General features: G+C 44.1%; 1 pseudogene; it reads left to right on the top strand.

The window, feature by feature from the left end:
• The first annotated feature begins 8,926 nt into the window (after nt 1-8,926).
• LOC126413430 (5S ribosomal RNA) lies at nt 8,927-9,044 on the top strand (annotated as a pseudogene).
• The last annotated feature ends 15,717 nt before the right edge of the window (nt 9,045-24,761 follow it).

Here is a 24,761-nt window from a genome sequence, read left to right as displayed (position 1 = left end):
ATCGGTCATTTATCTCACACACTGTCAACATTCCTCTACGAAGCGCTGCTTCCTGCCAGGTATTTTAGAGGTGTATTTCCCACAGGCGCTGGAAAACACCCGACATCATGGGAAAATCGTCGTCATCGTCATCTTCACTTCAAGCATTATGCCGTTTATGTTCTGCCTGTTCTATACCCATCGCTTCCTCAGTCTCCCTCGTCTTCTTCTCTCAACCGACTTAAATATTCTTCTCTAGAGAAATAATCTTTCTTCGTTCACTCTTTTGATACGACTGTCCCAATTTCTCCTGTTTGCTTGCATTTTATTGAGGATATTAAGTAAAGAGCCCAGTCATATTAATGCAGTCACCGGCTAAGTTCGACATCAACGTGTAATAACCACTCGCTGACGGCTGGTTGCAGCACTAGCGATGGAGAGTACTCAAAGCGTCTGGGGGGTACGCGCAGAATAGTGTAGTCGTTGTTTAATGCGGAAAGGGATCGATTTATCTGACATCCAAAATGGCAAGATCATTGGCTTTCCGAAACGGCTAAGTTTGCAAACAGCACGCGTACCGCCATGATTAAACCATGCCGTGCGCGACAAAATGGTGCTATCCAAAACCGGGGACAAGGCAACTATGGTACCTTATAGGACAGGGGTGGACGACGGCTGCCGAGATGTGTACAGCCGAATAGACATGCACCTGCTGAGCAACTGACAGCCCATCAGTCCATCAAGGAGTTAACAGCCATCGTTTAGCTAATATTGCTGCGTATGAGCATCCGCAGCAGTCGCTTGCTTCATGTCCCAATGCTGACTCCTATTCAGCGGCGACGAAGGTGGGAATTTGCACGCCAGTACCCCAGCTGGACGTCCACTGGGTGGCAGCAGGTGGCCTTTTCAGTAGAACCGCTTTTATGCTCCATCAGACGGATGGCCGTTGGCGTGTACGGCGCGGAATATCTGTAAGCAAATACCCTCCAATGGCCATCGGAGTGCTGTGGTCTGGGGAATGTATTCGTGGTATTCTCTGGGTGATCTCGTCGTCCTGGAATCTATCCATCCTTGAGGACCCTTACAGTCAGCTTTTTTTTCCTCAGCACAATAGCACCTACACAGGAGGACAACGCAATGTTTCACAGGGCTCGCTGCGTATGTGCGCGGTTCGAAGAGCGCCTGAATGAGTTTACCTACTCCCCTGGCCACTGAACTCTCCTTATTAAAACCCAATCGAGGATCTGTGGGACCAGTTCGATCGGGCTAACGACGTCATGGATCCACAACCGAGAAACCTAGAGCACCTGGCCGTTGCACCGAGTCGCATGGTTCCACATCCCTGTCAGTACCTTCCATAACCATATTGACTCTCTTCCTGCATGTCTCGCAGTAATACACGCTGTAAAAAATGGTTAATCATGCTTTTGAGAGGTAGCCATATCAATGTGACTGGACTATGTACAAAATGGAGTCACTCACTGTTGTTTCTGTCTGTGCTTTCGAGCTAATCTCATGGACTTCTGTAGCGATTTTCAGACAGTTTTCACTATTAGATAAACTGATTCACAACAAAGGTTTGCGCATATCATTTATAAATATTTTGTATAAATTGTTGAAGTATGACAAATTACACTACTGGTCATTAAAATTGCTACACAACGATGATCACGTGCTACAGACGCGAAATTTAAACGACAGGAAGAAGATGCTGTGATATGCAAATGATTAGCTTCTCAGAGCATTCACACAAGCTTGGTGCCGGTGGCGACACGTACAACGTGCTGACTTGAGGAAAGTTTCCAACCGATTTCCCATACACAAACAGCAGTTGACGGCGTTGCCTGTGAAACGTCGTTGTGATGCCTCGTGTAAGGCGGAGAAATGCGTACCATCACGTTTCCGACTTTGATAAAGGTCGGATTGTAGCCTATCGCGATTTCGGTTTATCGTAAAGCGACATTGCTGCTCGCGTTGGTCGCGATCGAATGACTGTTAGCAGAATATGGAATCGGTGGGTTCAGGAGGGTAATACGGAACGCCGTGTTGGATCCCAACGGCCTCATATCACTAGCAGTCGAGATGAAGGGAAACTTATCCGCATGGCTGTAACGGATCGTGCAGCCACGTCTCGATCCCTGAGTCAACAGATGGGGACGTTTGCAAGACAACAACCATCTGCACGAGCAGTTCGACGACGTTTGCAGCAGCATGGACTATCAGCTCGGAGACCATGGCTGTGGTTACCCTTGACGTTGCATCACGCTGCATCACAGACAGGAGCGCCTGCGATGTGTACTCAACGACGAACCTGGGTGCACGAATGGCAAAACGTAATTTTTTCGGATGAATCCAGGTTCCGTTTACAGCATCACGATGGTCGCATGCGTGTTTGGTGACATCGCGGTGAACGCACATTGGAAGCGTGTATTCGTCATCACCATACGGGCGTATCACCAGGCGTGACGGTATGGGGTGCCATTGGTTACACGTCTCGGTCACCTCTTGATCGCATCGACGGCACTTTGAACAGTGGACGTTACATTTCTGATGTGTTACGACCTGTGGCTCTAGCCTTCATTCGGTCCCTGCGAAACCCTACATTTCAGCAGGATAATGCACGACCACATGTTGCAGGTCCTGTACGGGCCTTTCTGGATACAGAAAATGTTCGACTGCTGCCCTGGCCAGCACATTCTCCAGATCTCTCACCAATTGAAAACGTCTGGTCAATGGTGGCCGAGCAACTGGCTCGTCACAATACGTCAGTCACTACTCTTGATGAACTGTGATATCGTGTTGAAGGTGCATGGGCAGCTGTACCTGTACACGTCATCCAAGCTCTGTTTGACTCAATGCCCAGGCGTATCAAGGCCGTTATTACGGCCAGAAGTGGTTGTTCTGGGTACTGATTTCTCTGGATCTATGCACCCTAATTGCGTAAAAATGTAATTACATGTCAGTTCTAGTATAATATATTTGACCAATGAATACCCGTTTATCATCTGCATTTCTTCTTGGTGTAGCAATTTTAATGGCCATTAGTGTAGTCCCCACCATTGTCAAAATGATGCCGTTACCATCTAGCAGAACTCATTTGAATCAATCATACATGTTATTATTATGTGGCAGAGGATACTTTGTGCCAATGACGCATAATTGAGGGAGTATCCTACCTACGTTATGCGACGGAGCGTGCTGTGTACCAGTGTTGGTTGGCAGGAGGCGCTCCGTGTCCATGTTACGTGGTTGACCGCACTTCGTACAAATGTTGGGTGTCAGAGGGTAATCCTACCATTGTTCGATAGCAGAGGGTGATCCGTATTATGTTATACTGGGAGTACAGGAAAGGATCACACAGACAATGTAGCTCACGCCGGACTGCCGCTGGCTTGAGGCAGCCGGCAAGTGGCCATAGCCCGCGTTTTACTCCACTACAGACGGGGTGGGTAGCTCACGTCTCACTGCGGTGGGCTGGGCATCACTTCCACGAAATGACACTCCAAAAACCAATTAAATATGGACGAGATAACTTTCGTACCTCCTCAGAACTTTCCTGGGGCGCACTGCTTAAATTACACTCTAAGAAAAGAAAGTAGACTTACCACGAAGAAATTATCCGACTGGGACGGAAATCGATAGACTGATGTACATGTACATACAAACAAATGATTACAATTTCAGAAAGATTGGACGATTTATTCTAGAGAACGAGCTTCACAAATTGGGCAAGTGAACAACACGTACGTCGACCTCTGGCCGTTACGAAAACAGTTATTCGGCTTGGCACTGGTTGAAAGAGTTGTTAGATGTCCCCCTGATGGACATCGTACCAAATTCTGTCCATCTGGCTCGTTAAATCCGCAAACTCCCTAGCCGTTTGGAGAGCCCGCCCATAACGCTCCAAACGTTCGCTATCGGGGAGAGGTCCGACGACCTTGCTGGCCATGGTAGGGTTTGGCAATCACGAAGACAAGCAATAGAAACTCTCGTCGTGTGCGGGTGGGCAATATCTTCCTGATATGTAAGCCCAGGATGGCTGCCGTGAAGGGTAACAAAAGGGGGCGTAGAATATCGTCGACGTACCTCTGTGCTGTAAGGATACCGTGGAAGAGAACCAAAGGTTACCTGCTATGGGAAGGAATGGCACCGCAGGACATCACTCCAGGTTGTCAGGCCGTAAGGTGGGGGAAAGTGAGGTTGGTATCCCACCGTTGCCTGGGGATTATCCAGACACGTCATTCACGGCCATCGGGGCTCATTTCGAAGCGGGACTCATCACTAAAGCCAATCCTATGCCATTCAATGAGATACCAGGCCGATGTCTGTGGACGCGCTGGACACTGGGGCTCATTTCGAAGTGGGACTCATCACTAACGACAATCCTATTCCATTCAATGAGATACCAGGCCGAACAGATGTCTGCAGACACGCTGGACAATGGGGCTCATTTCGAAGAGGGACTCATCACTAAAGACAATCCTATTCCATTCAATGAGATACCAGGCTGAACAGATGTCTGCGGACATGCTGGACAATGGGGCTCATTTCAAAGAGGGACTCATCATAAAGACAATCCTATTCCATTCAATGAGATACCAGGCCGAACAGATGTCTGCAGACGAGTTGGACAATGGGGCTCATTTCGAAGAGGGACTCATCATTAAGACAATCCTATTCCATTCAATGAGATACCAGGCCAAACAGATGTCTGCAGACGCGCTGGACACTGGGTCTCATTTCGAAGAGGGACTCATCATTAAGACAATCCTATTCCATTCAATGAGATACCAGGCCGAACAGATGTCTGCGGACGCGCTAGACAATGGGGCTCATTTCGAAGAGGGACTCATCACTAAAGACAATTCCTATTCCATTCAATGAGACACCAGGCCGAAAAGATGTCTGTGGACGCGCTGGACAATGGGGCTCATTTCGAAGAGGGACTCATCATTAAGACAATCCTATTCCATTCAATGAGATACCAGGTCGAACAGATGTCTGCTGACGCGCTGGACAATGGGGCTCATTTTGAAGAGGGACTCATCACAAAAGACAATTCCTGTTCCATTCAATGAGACACCAGGCCGAAAAGATGTCTGTGGACGCGCTGGACAATTGGGCTCATTTCGAAGAGGGACTCATCACTAAAGACAATTCCTATTCCATTCAACGAGACACCAGGCCGGAGAGATGTCTGCGGACGCGCTGGACAATGGGGCTCATTTCGAAGAGGGACTCATCACTAAAGACAATCCTATTCCATTCAATGAGATACCAGGCCGAACAGATGTCTGCGGACATGCTGGACAATGGGGCTCATTTCGAAGAGGGACTCATCATTAAGACAATCCTACTCCATTCAATGAGATACCAGGCCAAACAGATGTCTGCAGATGCGCTGGACAATGGGTCTCATTTCGAAGAGGGACTCATCACAAAAGACAATTCCTATTCCATTCAATGAGACACCAGGCCGAAAAGATGTCCGTGGACGCGCTGGACAATGGGGCTCATTTCGAAGAGGGACTCATCACTAAAGACAATCCTATGCCATTCAATGAGATACCAGGCCGAACAGATGTCTGTGCACGCACTGGGCAGTGGGGCTCATTTCGAAGAGGGACTCATCACTAAAGACAATGCTATTCCATTCAATGAAATACCAGATCGAACAGATGTCTGCGGACGCGCTGGACAATGGGGCTCAATTCGGATAGGGACTCATCACTAAAGACAATCTTATTCCATTCAATGAGATACCAGACCGAACAGATGTCTGCGGACATGCTGGACAATGGGGCTCATTTCGAAGAGGGACTCATCACTAAACACAATCCTATTCCATTCAATGAGATACCAGGCCGAACAGATGTCTGCAGACGCGCTGGACAATGGGGCTCATTTCGAAGAGGGACTCATCATTAAGACAATCCTATTCCATTCAATGAGATACCAGGCCGAACAGATGTCTGCGGACGCGCTAGACAATGGGGCTCATTTCGAAGAGGGACTCATCACTAAAGACAATTCCTATTCCATTCAATGAGACACCAGGCCGAAAAGATGTCTGTGGACGCGCTGGACAATGGGGCTCATTTCGAAGAGGGACTCATCATTAAGACAATCCTATTCCATTCAATGAGATACCAGGTCGAACAGATGTCTGCTGACGCGCTGGACAATGGGGCTCATTTTGAAGAGGGACTCATCACAAAAGACAATTCCTGTTCCATTCAATGAGACACCAGGCCGAAAAGATGTCTGTGGACGCGCTGGACAATGGGGCTCATTTCGAAGAGGGACTCATCACTAAAGACAATCCAATTCCATTCAATGAGATACCAGATCGAACAGATGTCTGCGGACGCGCTGGACAATGGGGCTCATTTCGAAGAGGGACTCATCACTAAAGACAATTCTATTCCATTCAATGAGATACCAGGCCGAACAGATGTCTGCAGACGCGCTGGACACTGGGGCTCATTTCGAAGAGGGACTCATCATAAAGACAATCCTATTCCATTCAATGAGATACCAGGTCGAACAGTCGAACAGATGTCTGCAGACGCGCTGGACAATGGGGCTCATTTCGAAGAGGGACTCATCACTAAAGACAATTCCTATTCCATTCAACGAGACACCAGGCCGGAGAGATGTCTGCGGACGCGCTGGACAATGGGGCTCATTTCGAAGAGGGACTCATCACTAAAGACAATGCTATTCCATTCAATGAAATACCAGATCGAACAGATGTCTGCGGACGCGCTGGACAATGGGGCTCAATTCGGATAGGGACTCATCACTAAAGACAATCTTATTCCATTCAATGAGATACCAGACCGAACAGATGTCTGCGGACATGCTGGACAATGGGGCTCATTTCGAAGAGGGACTCATCACTAAACACAATCCTATTCCATTCAATGAGATACCAGGCCGAACAGATGTCTGCAGACGCGCTGGACAATGGGGCTCATTTCGAAGAGGGACTCATCATTAAGACAATCCTATTCCATTCAATGAGATACCAGGCCGAACAGATGTCTGCAGACGCGCTGGACACTGGGTCTCATTTCGAAGAGGGACTCATCATTAAGACAATCCTATTCCATTCAATGAGATACCAGGCCGAACAGATGTCTGCGGATGCGCTGGACAATGGGGCTCATTTCGAAGAGGGACTCATCACTAAAGATAATCCTGTTCCATTCAATGAGATAGCAGGCCGAACAGGTGTCTCCGGACACGCTGGACAATGGGGCTCATTTCGAAGAGGGACTCATCACTAAAGACAATCCTATTCCATTCATTGAGATACCAGGCCGAACAGATGTCTGCAGATGCGCTGGACACTGGGGCTCATTTCGAAGAGGGACTCATCATTAAGACAATCCTATTCCATTCAATGAGATACCAGGTCGAACAGATGTCTGCAGATGCGCTGGACAATGGGGCTCATTTCGAAGAGGGACTCATCACTAAAGACAATCCTATTCCATTGAATGAGATACCAGGCCAAACATATGTCTACAGACACGCTGGACACTGGGGCTCATTTCGAAGAGGGACTCATCATTAAGACAATTCCCATTGCATTCAATGAGACACCAGGCCGAAAAGATGTCTGTGGACGCGCTGGACAATGGGGCTCATTTCGAAGAGGGACTCATCACTAAAGACAATCCTATTCCATTCAATGAGATACCAGGCCGAACAGATGTCTGTGGACGCACTGGGCAGTGGGGCTCATTTCGAAGAGGGACTCATCACTAAAGACAATGCTATTCCATTCAATGGGATACCAGATCGAACAGATGGCTGCGGACGCGCTGTACAATGGGGCTCATTTCGAAGAGGGACTCATCACTAAAGGCAATCCTATTCCATTCAATGAGATACCAGGCCGAACAGATGTCTGCGGACGCGCTGGACAATGGGGCTCATTTCGAAGAGGGACTCATCACTAAAGACAGTCCCATTCCATTCAATGAGATACCAGGCCGAACAGATGTCTGCTGACGCGCTGGACAATGGGGCTCGTTTCGAACAGGTACTCGTCACTAAAGACAATCCTATTCCATTCAGTGAGATACCAGGTCGAACAGATGTCTGCGGACGCGCTGGACACTGGGGCTCATTTCGAAGAGCGACTCATCACTAAAGACAATCCTATTCCATTCAATGAGATACCAGGCCGAACAGATGTCTGTTGGGAGCGCTGGACAATGGGGCTCATTTCAAAGAGCGACTCATCGCTAAAGACAATCCTATTCCATTCAATGAGATACCAGGCCGAACAGATGTCTGAGGACGCGCTGGACAGTGGGGCTCATTTCGAAGAGCGACTCATCACTAAAGACAATGCTATTCCATTCAATGAGATACCAGGTCGAACAGATGTCTGCGGACGCGCTGGACAATGGGGCTCATTTCGAAGAGGGACTCATCACTAAAGACAATCCCGTTCCATTCAATGAGATACCAGGCCATACAGATGTCCGGGGACGCTCTGGACAGTGGTGGGATACCAAACCGACTCGTCATCTGGTCATAGATACTTTAGTGCTACGCGTACGAAGCCGGTGCGGTTCACTAGTTTTGTTTAAACTCTAAAACAAATCCGAAATTTGCAATTAAGAGCGTACTGTAACTCCCACAGAATACGCGTTTTTGGTTGCTTGACATCTTAGTAAAGGTCCTTACGTAATAACGTAAAGCCCTCATGACGAAGCTACGACTCTGAACGTGCAAAGGATAGTAAAAGCACCGATTTCATTTTTAAGTTTTCTACTTTTTACACTGTCTCGCTTTAGCCTAGAATAGTCACTACGGCTACCACGAGAAATTCGAGCTGTTTGGTGTACAGCTAATGGGTGAAATTCTATATCGGATTATGGTCGAAAGTTTGTCCGAGATATTTTAATCATTAGTTAATTAGATAGACGCGAACGGCCTTGCCGCAGTGGTAACACCGGTTCCCGTCAGATCGCCGAAGTTAAGCGCTGTCGGGCTGGGCTAGCACTTGGATGGGTGACCATCCGGTCTGCCGAGCGCTGTAGGCAAGCGGGGTGCACTCAGCCCTTGTGAGGCAAACTGAGGAGCTACTTGATTGAGAACTAGCGGCTCCGGTCTCGGAAACTGACATACGGCCGGGAGAGCGGAGTGCTGACCACATGCCCCTCCATATCCGCATCCAGTGACGCGTTGTGGCTTAGGATGACACGGCGGCCAGTCGGTACCACTGGTCCTTCATGCCTTGTTCAGGAGGACTTTATTTTTTTAATTAGATAGACAGTTGTAAATAGTGAGATAAAAGTCATCTGATGGCATCTGTGTGGTGCGTTACAGTTTATGTTTAACCTATGCTACTTCGAACTTACACTTCACTTGTGCTTGGATTCGGATTGCCCATGTCTATGGGCAGTGGGAAACTATCCACTGTATTCGTCATGTAAACACTCATAAGTAATAATGGTCCACTGAAACTGAGTGCATGTGCTTACTATACTGTACAGGGTAATAGGGTAAGCTGCGTTGAGAAATAATTCTTAAGATAAAAATTCGATACTTCGCGCCGTTTCCAAGTTAGGTAACATCGAAGTTAACCAGCCAGGCCCTTGCTCGTGCAAATTCAAGCCTGCGCTAGATCCAATCAGTGTCAGCTGTTCTCATAGTGTAGATGATAGCGCACGAGACTGCTCAGCCTTTGGCTCGTGTATTTTGTAAAGCTCCCTTGTTCGGTCTAGGACACGTTTGGCAGACCTTCTCTGGCGCGCTGCTTGAATTGGTGGGTGCAACGGCATGATTAGCTAACTTCAGTGTAAATTAACTCGGAAAGGGAACAGCTTACCGATTTTTTTTCTGAATTGCTTATCATAACCTACCCTGCAACACTTTTGCAAGCCTTTAAGATTTCTGACCATGCTGTATACACTTTTATACACGGGGTTTATTCAAAACCGGGTGAGATTAGTTACTGAGTAAGTCGTAGTGAGGTAACAGAGAACATTGTCTTGCAGTTTACTCATGAATCTCTTTTTCTTTATGGATCATGCAAGAGCCGTTTTAGGAGGATTATGGTAATAAAATATCTCGATATACTCCCGAACCCAGTGCAGTCAATTGCAGAAAATTCTGGAAACCTTGGTAAATGACGCCATCTGTAGCAACGTTGTGGTTGTAGTATTCAAGAAAGGAAATAGGAGTAACCCAATGAGTTACAGACCCATATCACTGACCTCAATTTGCAGTAGGATTTTGGAGCATATACTGTACTCGAACATTATGAATCACCTTGAAGAAAATGACTTGTTGATACATAACCAACACGGATTCAGAAAATATCGTTCTTGTGCAACACATCAAGCCCTTTATTCCCATGAAGTAATGAGTACTGTCGGCAAGGGATCTCAGATCGATTTCATATTCCTAGATTTCCAGAAGGCTTTTGGTACCGTTCCTCACAAGCGACTATTAATCAGATTGCGTGCATATGGAGTATCATCTCAGTTGTGTAAATGGATTCGTGATTTCCTCTCAGAGAGGGCACAGTTCATAGTGATAGAAGGTAAATCATCGAGTAGAAGAGAAGTGATATCTAGCGTTCCGCAAGGTAGTGACATAGGCCATCTGCTGTTCCTGATTTATATAAATGATCCAGGTGATAATCTGAGCAGCCCCTTTAGACTGATTGCAGATGACGCTGTAATTTACCGTCTAGTAAAATCATCAGACGATCAATTCCAATTCCAAAATGATTTAGAGAGAATTTCTGTGTAGTGCGAAAAGTGGCAATTAGCACTAAGCAAAGAAAAGTGCGAGGTCATCCACATGGATACTAAAACAAATCCGATAAATTTTGGGTATACGATAAGTCGTACAAATCTAAGGGCTGTCAATTCGACTAAATACCCCGGAGTTAGAATTACGAACAACTTAAATTGGAAACACCACATAGACAATATCGTGTGGATGGCGAAACAAAAACTGTGCTTTGTTGCCAGACCACTTCAAGAAGATGCGACAAACCCACTAAAGAGACAGCCTACATTACACTTGTCCGTCCTCTGCTGGAATATTGCTGTGCGGTATGGCTCTGAGCACTATGGGACTCAACTGCTGTGGTCATCAGTCCCCTAGAACTTAGAACTACTTAAACCTAACTAACCTAAGGACATCACACACACCCATGCCCGAGGCAGGATTCGAACCTGCGACCGTAGCAACAGCGCGGCTCCGGACTGGAGCGCCTAGAACCGCACGGCCACCGCGGCCGGTGCTGTGCGGTATGGGATCCTTACCAGCTAGGATTGACGGTGGACATCGAAAAAGTGCAAAGATGGGCAGCTCGTTTCGTGTTATCACGCAATAGGGGTGAGAGTGACACTGATATGATACGCGAGTTGGGGTGGCAGTCACTGAAACAAAGACGGTTCTCTTTGCGGCGAGATCTATTTACGAAATTTCAATCACCAACTGTCTTTTCCGAATGCGAAAATATTTTGTTGACACCAACCTACGTAGGCAGAAATGATCATCGTAAAAGAATAAGAGAAATCAGAGCTCCAACGGAATGATTTAGGTGTTCCTTTTTCCCTCGCACCATTCGAGAGTGAAATGGTAGAGAAGTAGTATGAAAATGGTTCGATGAACCCTCTGCCAGGCACTTATGTGTGAATTGCAGAGTAACCATGTAGATGTAGATGTAGATGTATAACCATAAACAGTTAAAAGTCATTCTGAAACCATGCTTATGAAAAATGACTAGAATACAGTCCCGAAACAGCGCAAGGGAAACCGAAGCAAGACGCAGTTGTCACAGATGAACACTCTCATGGCCGATTTATCTATATTTTCGCACGCTTGTGACTCACAGATACGCTTACGACCGGGAACACACGGAGTCTACATTTCTGCGAAAAGTAAAAAACAAAAGACTACTCACGTTGTCAGCAGATTGCCTCACGCAGTGCAATCCATTGCAAGAAATTCTAAACGTAGTCTACGATGAATGACGTCATCTGCAACAAGACTGTAGCTACGACATATTCATGCATAGTTGAACGCTATTCTAAAATGAACCCATAAAAAAAGACAGTAATGGAGTCTCGAAACGACGCAATGTGAATCGTAATAAGCCGCTGTTATCAGAGATAAGCACTCTCATTGGCGCGATATAGATGGTTTCGAAAGCTTATGACTCACGTATACGCTTGCGGCCGGATTCTCAACTATTTCTGAGAAGTCTCTTGATACTTCCTCCAAACTAGCAAGAGCGTTTGTTTCACACGATTATCCAACATGTCTTCCGTTGTTCATCATCGTGCAACACTCCACATAATTTTTTTTATAACTTTAGTCCGTTTTGACAGCATTCATTATCTTGTGACAAGTTTAACACAGTACGCACATTTACTGTGTTCTAATTTACGTACTTCATTCTAGCATGAATCTCACGTTTTTAACTGCCGTTTTCCTTCGCACACTTTACATAATGACCAAGAATAATCCGGGTACATCAGCAAAAGTAGCGAAGTGATGTGCTAATAATTGTTAACTCTACAAAATGATTCTTCCTGCAGTCATGATAGCCGTCCGAAGTGCCGAGCGGTTCTAGACGCTACAGTCTGGAGCTGCGCGACCACTACGGTCGCAGGTTCGAATCCTGCCTCGGGCATGGATGTGTGTGATGTCCTTAGGTTAGTTAGGTTTAAGTAGTTCTAAGTTCTAGGGGACTGATGACCTCAGAAGTGAGGTCCCATGGTGATCAGAGCCATTTGAACCATTTTTTTTGCAGTCATGATAGTAAATATTTTTACTAATTTTCTTCGCGATCGTGATAGAAGACGTAGAATATGCCTAATCCTGAATAAAGTTCCCGTCTCTCTCTCACACATACCCGCTGGTGTATGTGACACGTTGTCCTCGCCCAACATTGCTATGAATCCAAAGGTTCTCTTGAAAAGAAATAATAACTAACATAGACCGTGAACGAGAAAAGAAATGATCGATTGACTACGAGGACGTGTTTGTCTGATATCTTCTTGTTGATACGTTCCGTCCTAAGACTGAAAGGTGCATCTCTCCGTGCTATTGTATCTGAGCAAGTTTGTTCACCTTTTCATAACAACTGTGCCTACCACAACCTACATTCGTTTGAACTTGCTTACTGGAGTCAAACGTAGTTCACTCTCTACAACTTCTACACCACGTACTTCCTTCCGTTACCAAATTGGTAATCTCTTAATGCCTTAGTACATGTCCTCACAAACGATGTCTTTTTTTTGAAAGTTTTACTATAAATTTCGTTCATTCCCAATTAGTTCATTGCCTCTTAATTGGTTTTGCTCTATACCCACTAAGCTCGAACATTATTCTGTATCACCACATCTCAATAGCTTCTGTCCTCTCTCCTCTGAGCTGTTTCTTGTCCACATTTTACTTCCGTACAAGGCCATACTCCATCAGAAAAAGCTTCTTAATACTTAAATTTACGTTCGAAGACAACAAATTTGTCTAGTTATTGTCAGTCTCCATCTTATATTTCCTTCTCTTCGACCGTCCCCAGTTATTTAGCTGTCCACACAGCAAAACTTATCTACTACTTTTAGTGTTTCATTTCTTAATCTAATTCTTTCAGTATTGCCTGACTTAATTCCACTGCATTCCATTAGCCTTGTTTTACTTTTGTTGGTATTCATCTTGCAAACTCTTTTCAAGACACCATCTATTCCACGCAAATGATCATCCAAGACGTTTGCCATCTCTGACACAATTACTTAGTTGTCGCCATGTTTTACTTCTTCTTACAAAAATTTAATTACCTATCCAGATTTCTCCTTTGCTTCCATTACTGTTTGCTCAGTCTACAGATTGAACAACATCACTGATAGGCTACAGCCTTGTATCACTCTTTACCTACTTCTTTCCCCTTCATGATCATCGAAACATAATCGTGATTTGGTTACCGTATAAATTTTTGATAACCCGTCACTCTTTGTATTTTATGCCTGCTTCATTAAAATTTCAAAGAGTACATTTCAGTCACCGTTTTAAAAACCTTTTTGTAAGCCTAAATATGCTAGAAATCTAGGTTTTCCATTCTTTAGTATGTTTTCTAAGATAAGCTATAGGGGCAGCACTATTGCCTAGCGAGTTCATAATTTTATTCTAAACCAAAACTGATTTTCCTAGAGGTTGGCTTCTAAAGATTTTCCGTTCTTCTGCAAGTAATTTATGTCGGAATTTTTCGACAACGACTTATTACAACGATAATACTACAAATTTCATATTATGCTGTTCTTTAAGCCAGTGCGTCTTTCGCCGGTCTCATATATTTTACGTAAGAGGTGGAATAGTTTTGTCATACTATGTTCGCACAGGACTCTCAAGAATCCTGGTAAATGTCATCTATTCTAGGTGTCTTGTTTCGATTTAGACCTTTTAGTTTTCTGCCAAATTCGTCGAGAGGTATCTCATGTTCAGCTACTTCTTTTCCCCTTTCCATAACGTTCTCTTCAACTTCATTTCTTTTGAATAGTCCTTCTATATATTCCCTCTTTTCTTAGTATTAGTTTGCTTGATATTCATACAATTGCTCCTCTTTCGCCAATGGTTTTTTGAGTTTCCGATAGGTCGGATCTGTCTGTTCCGAAGTCGTGCATGGTGCACGGGCTTTGCATTTCTCCTCTACCAACCCATGTGTTGCCATTCTGCATTTTCTATTAATCTCATTTTTCTATGTATTTATTCCCTTTTGCCTTTATCGTTTGCTGTATTTTTATATTTTATCCTTTCATCAATCAAATTTAATGGCGCCTGTGTTATCCAAGGATTGCTATTGGGCCTCGTTACACTAAAAAGGGGACCATTTTAGCTCCAGGATATTTCACCCAAGAGGATGGCACCATTATTAAACCATACAGTAGAACTTCATGCCCTCCGGAAACGTAACGGTTGTATTTTCCAAAAAATGGTTCAAATGGCTCTGAGCACTATGGGACTTAACATCTATGGTCATCAGTCCCCTATAACTTAGAACTACTTAAACCTAACTAACCTAAGGACATCACACAACACCCAGCCATCACGAGGCAGAGAAAATCCCTGACCCCGCCGGGAATCGAACCCGGGAACCCGGGCGTGGGAAGCGAGAACGCTACTGCACGACCACGAGATGCGGGCGGTTGCACTTTCCCTTTTGCGTAAGATGTACAGTATAAATGTTTTAACTTGATGACCCCCATAGCTGTATCTACGCTTCTGCTCCATCTGTATACGATCTACAGAAAAAAATTGGGAAGGGTGTGTAGTGTATCAATATCGCTTTTCTCCATACCTAATGCAAAATCGAAAATGAGAGTTGTAATGACAGCCTTTATGCACTGTACAAGGCGAATTTCTCTAATAATACGTCGACACAATGACTTTTACATTCATTTTGGCGCATGTATTTCTTCTTTTCTTCAGCACAAGTAAAGAATACATTTCTCGACTGTGTATTTTGTAAAAAATTAACAACGCGTGTGAAAGCTCATTTCATTTCCACTTTTTGGTCCAAAAATTTTCTCCGTAATCTCAGATCTGAGATCTGCCACCAATTACAATGATATCATTACGTGAGGTACCTGTGTTTTAATAATTAAGTTATAATGTTGTGGTTTTAGAACTTTTTTTTTCATCTCTTCCAAGTGATTTTGTATGCTGTTTGTAATTTTACAAACCTCTCTTTCTTGCATTAAGAAACTACGCGTGCCGAGTATAAAATCTAAAGCGACAGATATGATTACCGATTTTTTTGGTTTTTGTGAATTTGTAAGCTATTATTATTATTATTATTATTATGGGGTGTATCGCCGAATATTTTTTATTAAATCTTGGGCCTTTACTCTGACTTAGCGAAACACACAGCTCCTCCGATTCTGAAATCTCGTTGACAGTTTGATTCGTTGCCATGAAGATACAGCAATTCCTAAACAGATGACATTTTACGTGCGTAATACTGAACTGAGCGCTGTACATCAGAACGTCTTGCGGTACTTCCAAACAATTTCCTGCGAACGCACTCTCTCTAATATCCAGCGTCATCTGCGAATTGATACAAGAATACACTGGCTTCATCTATTACATCATCTACACACAAAGTCAGTAAAATGATAGTGCTATACTCTGTATCTTCGAAATACAACACCGCTGTCTTAATTCTCAACGATATTTTTCCAGTATATTTGCTTTTACACGCTAATTTGTTCTCAATCCAGTTGCGCATTAGGTCCGATGTTGTGTAAACACGTATATTCTGTACCAGACATCAAGCAGGAATTTCTTGAAGTCAAGAAATCATTGCCGTAAACACCGGTACCATGATCTTCTTTATAAATAGAATGCGATGAATCTTGTGCGATTTCTGGTTGGAAAATCAGGCTGATTTACATAAAGCGTATTTCTAAAAGAATCATCTAATGTAAGAAAAAACTGCAAATTTTTACTATCAATTGTGTTGAACTATGTGGAACTATGCGCAGCACATCTTTGGTAACAATTGCATGAAGAGGCGCCAGTTGTTGCATGATCGGTTCAAAATCTAGTAGGTAGCCCATGAGACCCAGTAGTCTGATTTCTTATAGACTACCTTAATTATATATATATATATATATATATATATATATATATATATATATATATGTATATATGTGTGTGTGTATGGGTGGGTGTGGGTGGGTGGTTTTTTGTTTCATCGGTATGTATTAACAGAGGCAGCAAAACACAAAGAATAATCAGTACTCCAGGAGCAACTGGACAGCGCTGCTACTACACGCTGCGGAGCTGTCCTCGTGTTTTACTAACCATGTTAATACACATCGCTAGAACGGATATCGCATTAATGTGGAACACCTTTATCGAATGGGTACTTCGAATTCCACTTTAAAAAGCATTTTCTTTGTAAAGGAAAACAAACCGCCACATTTCGTCGAAACTGGGCATCGCATGAAAGAGGTGATCAGTAGTATTTGTTTCAGTTGATTCCATCTACAAATCGCAGAAACCAAACTGCAGATATCTCCGGAAACACCAGAGAAAATTCGCCTGAAGTCTCTCAGGAGGGACACTCGGTGTGTATAATTTAAGTATTTGTATCAAGAACAAAGGCTCTAACCCAATGAGCCCGCAAGAAAAATATGGGTAGAAGAAAGAAAGAAGAAACAATCTTTATTGTTTCTGTATCCGTGAAGTAACCTTTTTTGGGATTACAATCCATTTTATAGCTAAAATTTTAATTTCATTGGGCTGTCTCTGCTGTGGGCCTGTTTCACTCACCTTTTACTTATGAATGATATGTCTAACATTTTGAACCTGCTTTCTTACTAATTTCCTCGAATTATGATTAAACCAAATTCGTGTGTCTATAGTCACTATGTTGTATATATCTGTCGTCACTATTTTGTGTGGCACAGACATGACTATGGGGTGTCTTAGACATGTTTGAATGAGAGCTAGGATTCTTCGTATTTTCGTCCCTAAAGATACACGTATTTGCTACTGGCTACATAGGTGATCAGTTTTACGATGCCTTCGCTAAACAAACACCGTTTCCAATATTTTTTATGTGCACTGATGTGAGCAGTTAGATTATAGCAGCCTTATAGTTCGTTATTTAGATTAATTGTGTCGACAAGTTCGGCCGAGTCTGCCAGGAGATTCCTCGGAAGATCAAGACGATTTTCGATAAACGCTTTTAGTACAAAATAGCACTTGTTTCTTGCTTTACGGCCAGCACTGAACTCAGGCATCTCCGACTCGGTCTCCTGTAAGTTTAAATTTCTACTTATGCTATGGCACCATTTGGACTTCTCGCATGATACCCTGAGACATTTTCCGACTTAGCTACTCGACACCGTTATTCAATAGAAGAATTCACTTAAAGCTTCAAACCACTTTTTAAGCTTATATTCAACCGATTTCTTCGCATTGTTAGTCTTTCTTATTTTTAGCTCTGTATGCTTTACACAGATGAAACCGGAGACTCTCATTGAAGTATATCTTCCTTTTGAAACCGAGTGCGTCATTGTTATCATTTAACTGCCTTTTATTCTCAGCACATGGGCATTATTACTGTGAACAATTCTAATATCTTACTCGCCATGCTCTGGCAGCTGAATAAAATCATTTTTGTTAGACCTATCTCTCTCAGCCAACGGCTTGGCCGCAGTGGTAACACCGCTTCCCGTCAAATCACCGAAGTTAAGTGCTGTCGGGCTTGGCTAGCACTTGGATGGGTGACCATCCGGTCTCTCCAGCGCTGTTGGCAAGCGAGGTGCACCCAGCCCTTGTGAGGCAAACTGAGGAGCTACTTGACCGAGAAGTAGCGGCTCCGGTCACGAAAACTGACAACGGCTGGGAGAGCGGTGTGCTGACCACATGCCCCTCCACATCCGCATCCAGCGACGCCTGTGGGCTGAGGATGACACGGCGGCCGGTCGGTGCCGTTGGACCCTCATGGCCTGTTCGGACGGAGTTTAGCTTTAGTTTTTATCTCTCCCAACCCTACAACTCCGAATCTTTTCCTTTGTTGTGAACAGTCCAGCAGAGCCGTTTTCTTCTGTGCGGAACACTCCTCATCCGTTTCTAGTGCGCCTACAGCAAAATTCTGCTAACGATACTTACCGTGCTGAGTATCTGGTTACTCCATATAGTGAAATTTTAAAATGTTCGTGAAAGATACACAGTACCATCCTCATATTAAGAAGTCTGCATGCGAGATGCCCACGCTCACAGGATCAAAGGAGCATGTGGCTTCAGTCATGAGAGTGGCTACAAACCAGTGTACAGCAATATCTGCCCTGACTACAGTATTGAAAACCTTGATACACTCTTCCAGGACACGAAAAAAACAAATCCGAACCATGAGCTGCGAGCTACAGCCTTTGTGCTCGGTAGCTGCCAGCACAGCATCCTCTTCATAGTACACCAGAAGCCATTGCGGAGTCAACGGTCACATATATCTTATTTGGTAGCTTTCTTGACTGACGTTGCAATTGATTTTAAACTAACTTCCATATAAGCTAGTATAAGCTAGGGACCTGAAATTTCCGACATAGCTCATAACTGGACAACGAGAATATTAACTCGCTTTCCTGTCTGGTGTGTGGCGGAGGGTACTTTGTGTATTACTGCCAGTTCCCGCTTTTCCCATCCAACTGCGAATCGTTCGTGGAAAGAAGGACAACTGGTGAGACTTCGTGCGGGCTCGAATCCCTCTAACTTTTATCTTCATAGTTTTTCTTTTTCGTGACATATACATAGGAGCAAGCAACATATTGGTTCACTCAGATGAAGAGAAACTGAAATAAACCCGAAGTCTGCCACACGTCTCTGTTGTAATCTCATTAAAATGTTTAAGATCATTTGAAAAATTTCACATATATAAGATCAAAAAACAGAAAATAAGTATGTTGAAAACTCGATTTTCAATACAACACGATTTCACGTAGGACAAAAAAGTATAAAATAATTTCTGGCAGAAATATTCAGATTCCTAACTCCGTACTGGTCGTCCTGAAAATTTGTGATTCCGAATTTTAATAACTATGAAAATACTCGTAAAATATAAAACGAATATCGTGGGATGTACGAAGAACATAACTCATGCAAGCATTCGGAACGGTATGTAATGTAGGGGGTACAGCACAATAAGAGGTAGGACTCTTGACAATCAAGAGGCATGGGACGTTTCTTCAGGAGTTTTTTAATCTTCTTCTCAAGCCTTTTTGTCTGGTCAACACTAAGTCTGTGACACGCTGAATCACATAATAAACCTTACCTCTCTTGAACACATTTCTCATTTGCTACCCGATGGGTTTATCTTTAATTTTGGATTTACTTTTTCTTCGCATCTTATTAGTCTAAGGCCTACCAAAATCATTAAGGACTGTCATATCACGTGCAGTTTTCACGTCATTTGGTTAGTCAAAAATTCTTCAAAGTGAAGCTCATTTGTGAAAATACTCAGTATGCTCGAATTTTTGGTCAGTTGATAGGATGGTACGGTGTCAAATACTTCTCGGAAATCTAGGAATCCAGACCGTGTCGTTTATCCTCAGACAATCCCGTTCGACAGATACACTGACCGCACAGTTGGCTTCCTTCTCGAATGCTTACTGTTGGCTCAGTGACAGATGGTACCTCATACTTGGTTTTAGGCTTTTCGGAGACAGCCAGTCGTCTGGTTTCCTCTTTCACCTTCCTTCTAGAGATACGTGATCTCCCTAATGTCTGTCATTCACCCTCCATTGATTGCATCTCGACCAAGTGAACCAATCAATTTCTGCAAGTAGTCTGTAATCAGTGCACATGATCCATAGAACATCTACTTGAAGTCTTTCGAACAGTATCAATACTTCTTCCAGCATTTTGTGAATCGTAACAAATTCCCCTGGTACGGAGAGAAAATACGCAGAGTATCTAACGGTTTTGCGACCGTGTTGGCTGCAGATTTCTTGACTTGCGCCATAGGGTGGTGGGGTTTGGGGTTCCGCTGAATAGGTCAGGAGTTCACTACACTCAGCTGGCGGCTACGCGGGTAGCGGAGGCTGTGTGGCGTGGACTGGGCGGTTTTAAGGCCTCGGGAAAGTACGGGGTGGGCTATAATCTCAAAGGGTGCATCGCAAGTACAGGACGAGCTTGGATCAAGGAACAGTCGGAATTGTAGTTGTAAATTATTGTAGTTGTGCTGGGAAAGTCGCTGAGCTTCAAGCGCTAATAGAAAGCACAGAAGCTGAAATCGTTATAGGTACAGAAAGCTGGCTAAAGCCTGAAATAAGTTCTGCAGAAATTTTTACGAAGTCTCAGACGGTGTTCAGGAAAGATAGATTAGGCAGAATTGGTGGTGGAGTGTTTGTGTCTGTCAGTAGTGGTTTATCTTGTAGTGAAGTCGAAGTAGATACTCCGTGCGAATTGGTATGGGTGGAGGTTATACTTAACAGCCGAGCTAAGTTAATAACTGGCTCCTTCTACCGACCCCCAGACTCCGATGATATAGTTGCTGAACAGTTCAGAGAAAATTTGAGTCTCGTAACAAATAAATACCCCACTCATACGGTTATAGTTCATCTACATCTACATTTATACTCCGCAAGCCACCCAACGGTGTGTGGCGGAGGGCACTTCACGTGCCACTGTCATTACCTCCCTTTCCTGTTCCAGTCGCGTATGGTTCGCGGGAAGAACGACTGTCTGAAAGCCTCCGTGCGCGCTCTAATCTCTCTAATTTTACATTCGTGATCTCCTCGGGAGGTATAAGTAGGGGGAAGCAATATATTCGATACCTCATCCAGAAACGTACCCTCTCGAAACCTGGCGAGCAAGCTACACCGCGATGCAGAGCGCCTCTCTTGCAGAGTCTGCCACTTGAGTTTATTAAACATCTCCGTAACGCTATCACGGTTACCAAATAACCCTGCGACGAAACGCGCCGCTCTTCTTTGGATCTTCTCTATCTCCTCCGTCAAACCGATCTGGTACGGATCCCACACTGATGAGCAATACTCAAGTATAGGTCGAACGAGTGTTTTGTAAGCCACCTCCTTTGTTGATGGACTACATTTTCTAAGCACTCTCCCAATGAATCTCAACCTGGTACCCGCCTTACCAACAATTAATTTTATATGATCATTCCACTTCAAATCGTTCCGCACGCATACTCCCAGACTTGGAGTGGTGGGGACTTCAACCTTCCCTCGATATGTTGGCAAAAATACTTGTTCAAAACCGGTGGTAGGCAGAAAACATCTTCCGAGGTTGTCCTACATGCTTTCTCCGAAAATTATTTCGAGCAGTTAGTCCACGAACCCACGCGAATTGTAAATGGTTGCGAAAACACACTTGACCTCTTAGCCACAAACAATCCAGAGCTAACTGAGAGCATCATGACTGATACAGGGATTAGTGATCACAAGGTCGTTGTAGCTAGGCTCAATACCGTTTCTTCCAAATCCACCAGAAACAAACGCAAAATAATTTTATTTAAAAAAACGGATAAAGTGTCACTAGAAGCCTTCCTAAGAGACAATCTCCATTCCTTCCGAACTGACTATGCAAATGTAGACGAGATGTGGCTCAAATTCAAAGATATAGTAGCAACAGCAATTGAGAGATTCATACCTCATAAACTGGTAAGAGGTGGAACTGATCCCCCGTGGTACACAAAACAGGTCCGAACGCTGTTGCAGAGGCAACGGAAAAAGCACGCGAAGTTAAGAAGAAAGCGAAATCCCGAAGAGTGGCTAAAATTTACAGACGCGCGAAATTTGGCACGGACTTCAGTGCGAGATGCCTTTAATAGGTTCCACAACGAAACATTGTCTCGAAATTTGGTAGAAAATCCGAAGAAATTCTGGTCGTATGTAAAGTACACAAGCGGCAAGACGCAGTCAATACCTTCGCTGCGCAGTGCCGATGGCACTGTTACCGACGACTGTGCCGCTAAAGCGGAGTTACTGAACACAGTTCTCCGAAATTCCTTCACCAGGGAAGACGAATGGAATATTCCAGAATTTGAAACACGAACAGCTGCTAGCATGAGTTTCTTAGAAGTAGATAACTTAGGGGTTGCGAAGCATCTCAAATCGCTTGATACGGGCAAGTCTTCAGGTCCAGATTGTATACCGATTAGGTTCCTTTCAGATTACGCTGATACAATAGCTCCCTACTTAGCAATCATATACAACCGCTCGCTCACCGATAGATCTGTACCTACAGATTGGAAAATTGCGCAGGTCGCACCAGTGTTTAAGAAGGGTAGTAGAAGTAATCCATCGAACTACAGACCTATATCATTGACGTCGGTTTGCAGTAGGGTTTTGGAGCATATACTGTATTCAAACATTATGAATCACCGCGAAGGGAACGATCTATTGATACGTAATCAGCATGGCTTCAGAAAACATCGTTCTTGTGCAACGCAGCTAGCTCTTTATTCGCACGAAGTAATGGCCGCTATCGACCGGGGATCTCAAGTTGATTCCGTATTTCTAGATTTCCGGAAAGCTTTTGACACCGTTCCTGCCGGCCGAAGTGGCCGTGCGGTTAAAGGCGCTGCAGTCTGGAACCGCAAGACCGCTACGGTCGCAGGTTCGAATCCTGCCTCGGGCATGGATGTTTGTGATGTCCTTCGGTTAGCTAGGTTTAACTAGTTCTAAGTTCTAGGGGACTAATGACCTCAGCAGTTGAGTCCCATAGTGCTCAGAGCCATTTGAACCATTTGAACACCGTTCCTCACAAGCGACTTCTAATCAAGCTGCGGGCCTACGGGGTATCGTCTCAGTTGTGCGACTGTATTCGTGATTTCCTGTCAGGAAGGTCGCAGTTCGTAGTAATAGACGGCAAATCATCGAGTAAAACTGAAGTGATATCCGGCGTTCCCCAGGGAAGCGTCCTGGGACCTCTGCTGTTCCTGATCTATATAAATGACCTGGCTGACAATCTGAGCAATTCTCTTAGGTATTTTGCAGATGATGCTGTAATTTACCGTCTAGCAAGGTCATCCGAAGACCAGTATCAGTTGCAAACCGATTTAGAAAAGATTGCTGTATGGTGTGGCAGGTGGCAGTTGACGCTAAATAACGAAAAGTGTGAGGTGATCCACATGAGTTCCAAACGAGATCCGTTGGAATTCGATTACTCGATAAATAGTACAATTCTCAAGGCTGTCAATTCAACTAAGTACCTGGGTGTTAAAATTACGAACAACTTCAGTTGGAAAGACCACATAGATAATATTGTAGGGAAGGCGAGCCAAAGGTTGCGTTTCATTGGCAGGACACTTAGAAGATGCAACAAGTCCACTAAAGAGACAGCTTACACTACACTTGTTCTTCCTCTGTTAGAATATTGCTGCGCGGTGTGGGATCCTTACCAGGTGGGATTGACGGAGGACATCGAAAGGGTGCAAAAAAGGGCAGCTCGTTTTGTATTACCGCGTAATAGGGGAGAGAGTGTGGCAGATATGATACGCGAGTTGGGATGGAAGTCATTAAACCAAAGACGTTTTTTGTCGCGGCGAGATCTATTTACAAAATTTCAGTAACCAACTTTCTCTTCCGAATGCAAAAATATTTTGTTGAGCCCAACCTACATATGTAGCAATGATCATCAATATAAAATAAGAGAAATCAGAGCTCGAACAGAAAGGTTTAGGTGTTCGTTTTTCCCGCGCGCTGTTCGGGAGTGGAATGGTAGAGAGATAGTATGATTGTGGTTCGATGAACCCTCTGCCAGGCACTTAAATGTGAATTGTAGAGTAATCATGTAGACGTAGATGCAGATGTAGATCTTCTGTGAAATATTTTTGTCGTCAGTCTTATGATTGGTTTCATACTCCCTGCTAAGGTTTTCTTCCCTGTCCGATTCTCCTCACCTCAGAGTACCACTTACGTCCAACGTTGGATATATTCCAAACTTCCCATACCACGTTTGTCCTTATGATTACTATTTATACCACGGAAATTATTCTCTGATCTCTCATTTCATATCCTATTATCCTGTACTTTCTTCTATTTAATATTTTTCGTCATATTTCTTTCTTCAACGATTCTACGTAGACTCTCTTCATTTCTTAACTTGTCAGTCCATTTAAACTTTATTATCCTTCTGTAGCATCAAACACTTCGATTCTCTTATTTATGATTTCACCAAAATTCGTCATTCATTTCCACTCACTGCTGTGCCCCAAACGAACATTCGTAGAAGTTTCACTCTCGGATAAAGGCCAACGTTTGGCGCTA

The sequence above is a fragment of the Schistocerca serialis genome, chromosome 7 (genome assembly GCF_023864345.2).
Source record: "Schistocerca serialis cubense isolate TAMUIC-IGC-003099 chromosome 7, iqSchSeri2.2, whole genome shotgun sequence".
Classification (NCBI taxonomy): domain Eukaryota; kingdom Metazoa; phylum Arthropoda; class Insecta; order Orthoptera; family Acrididae; genus Schistocerca; species Schistocerca serialis.
Note: the sequence above shows the minus strand (reverse complement) of the source record. Positions and strands in the feature narration are given on the sequence as shown.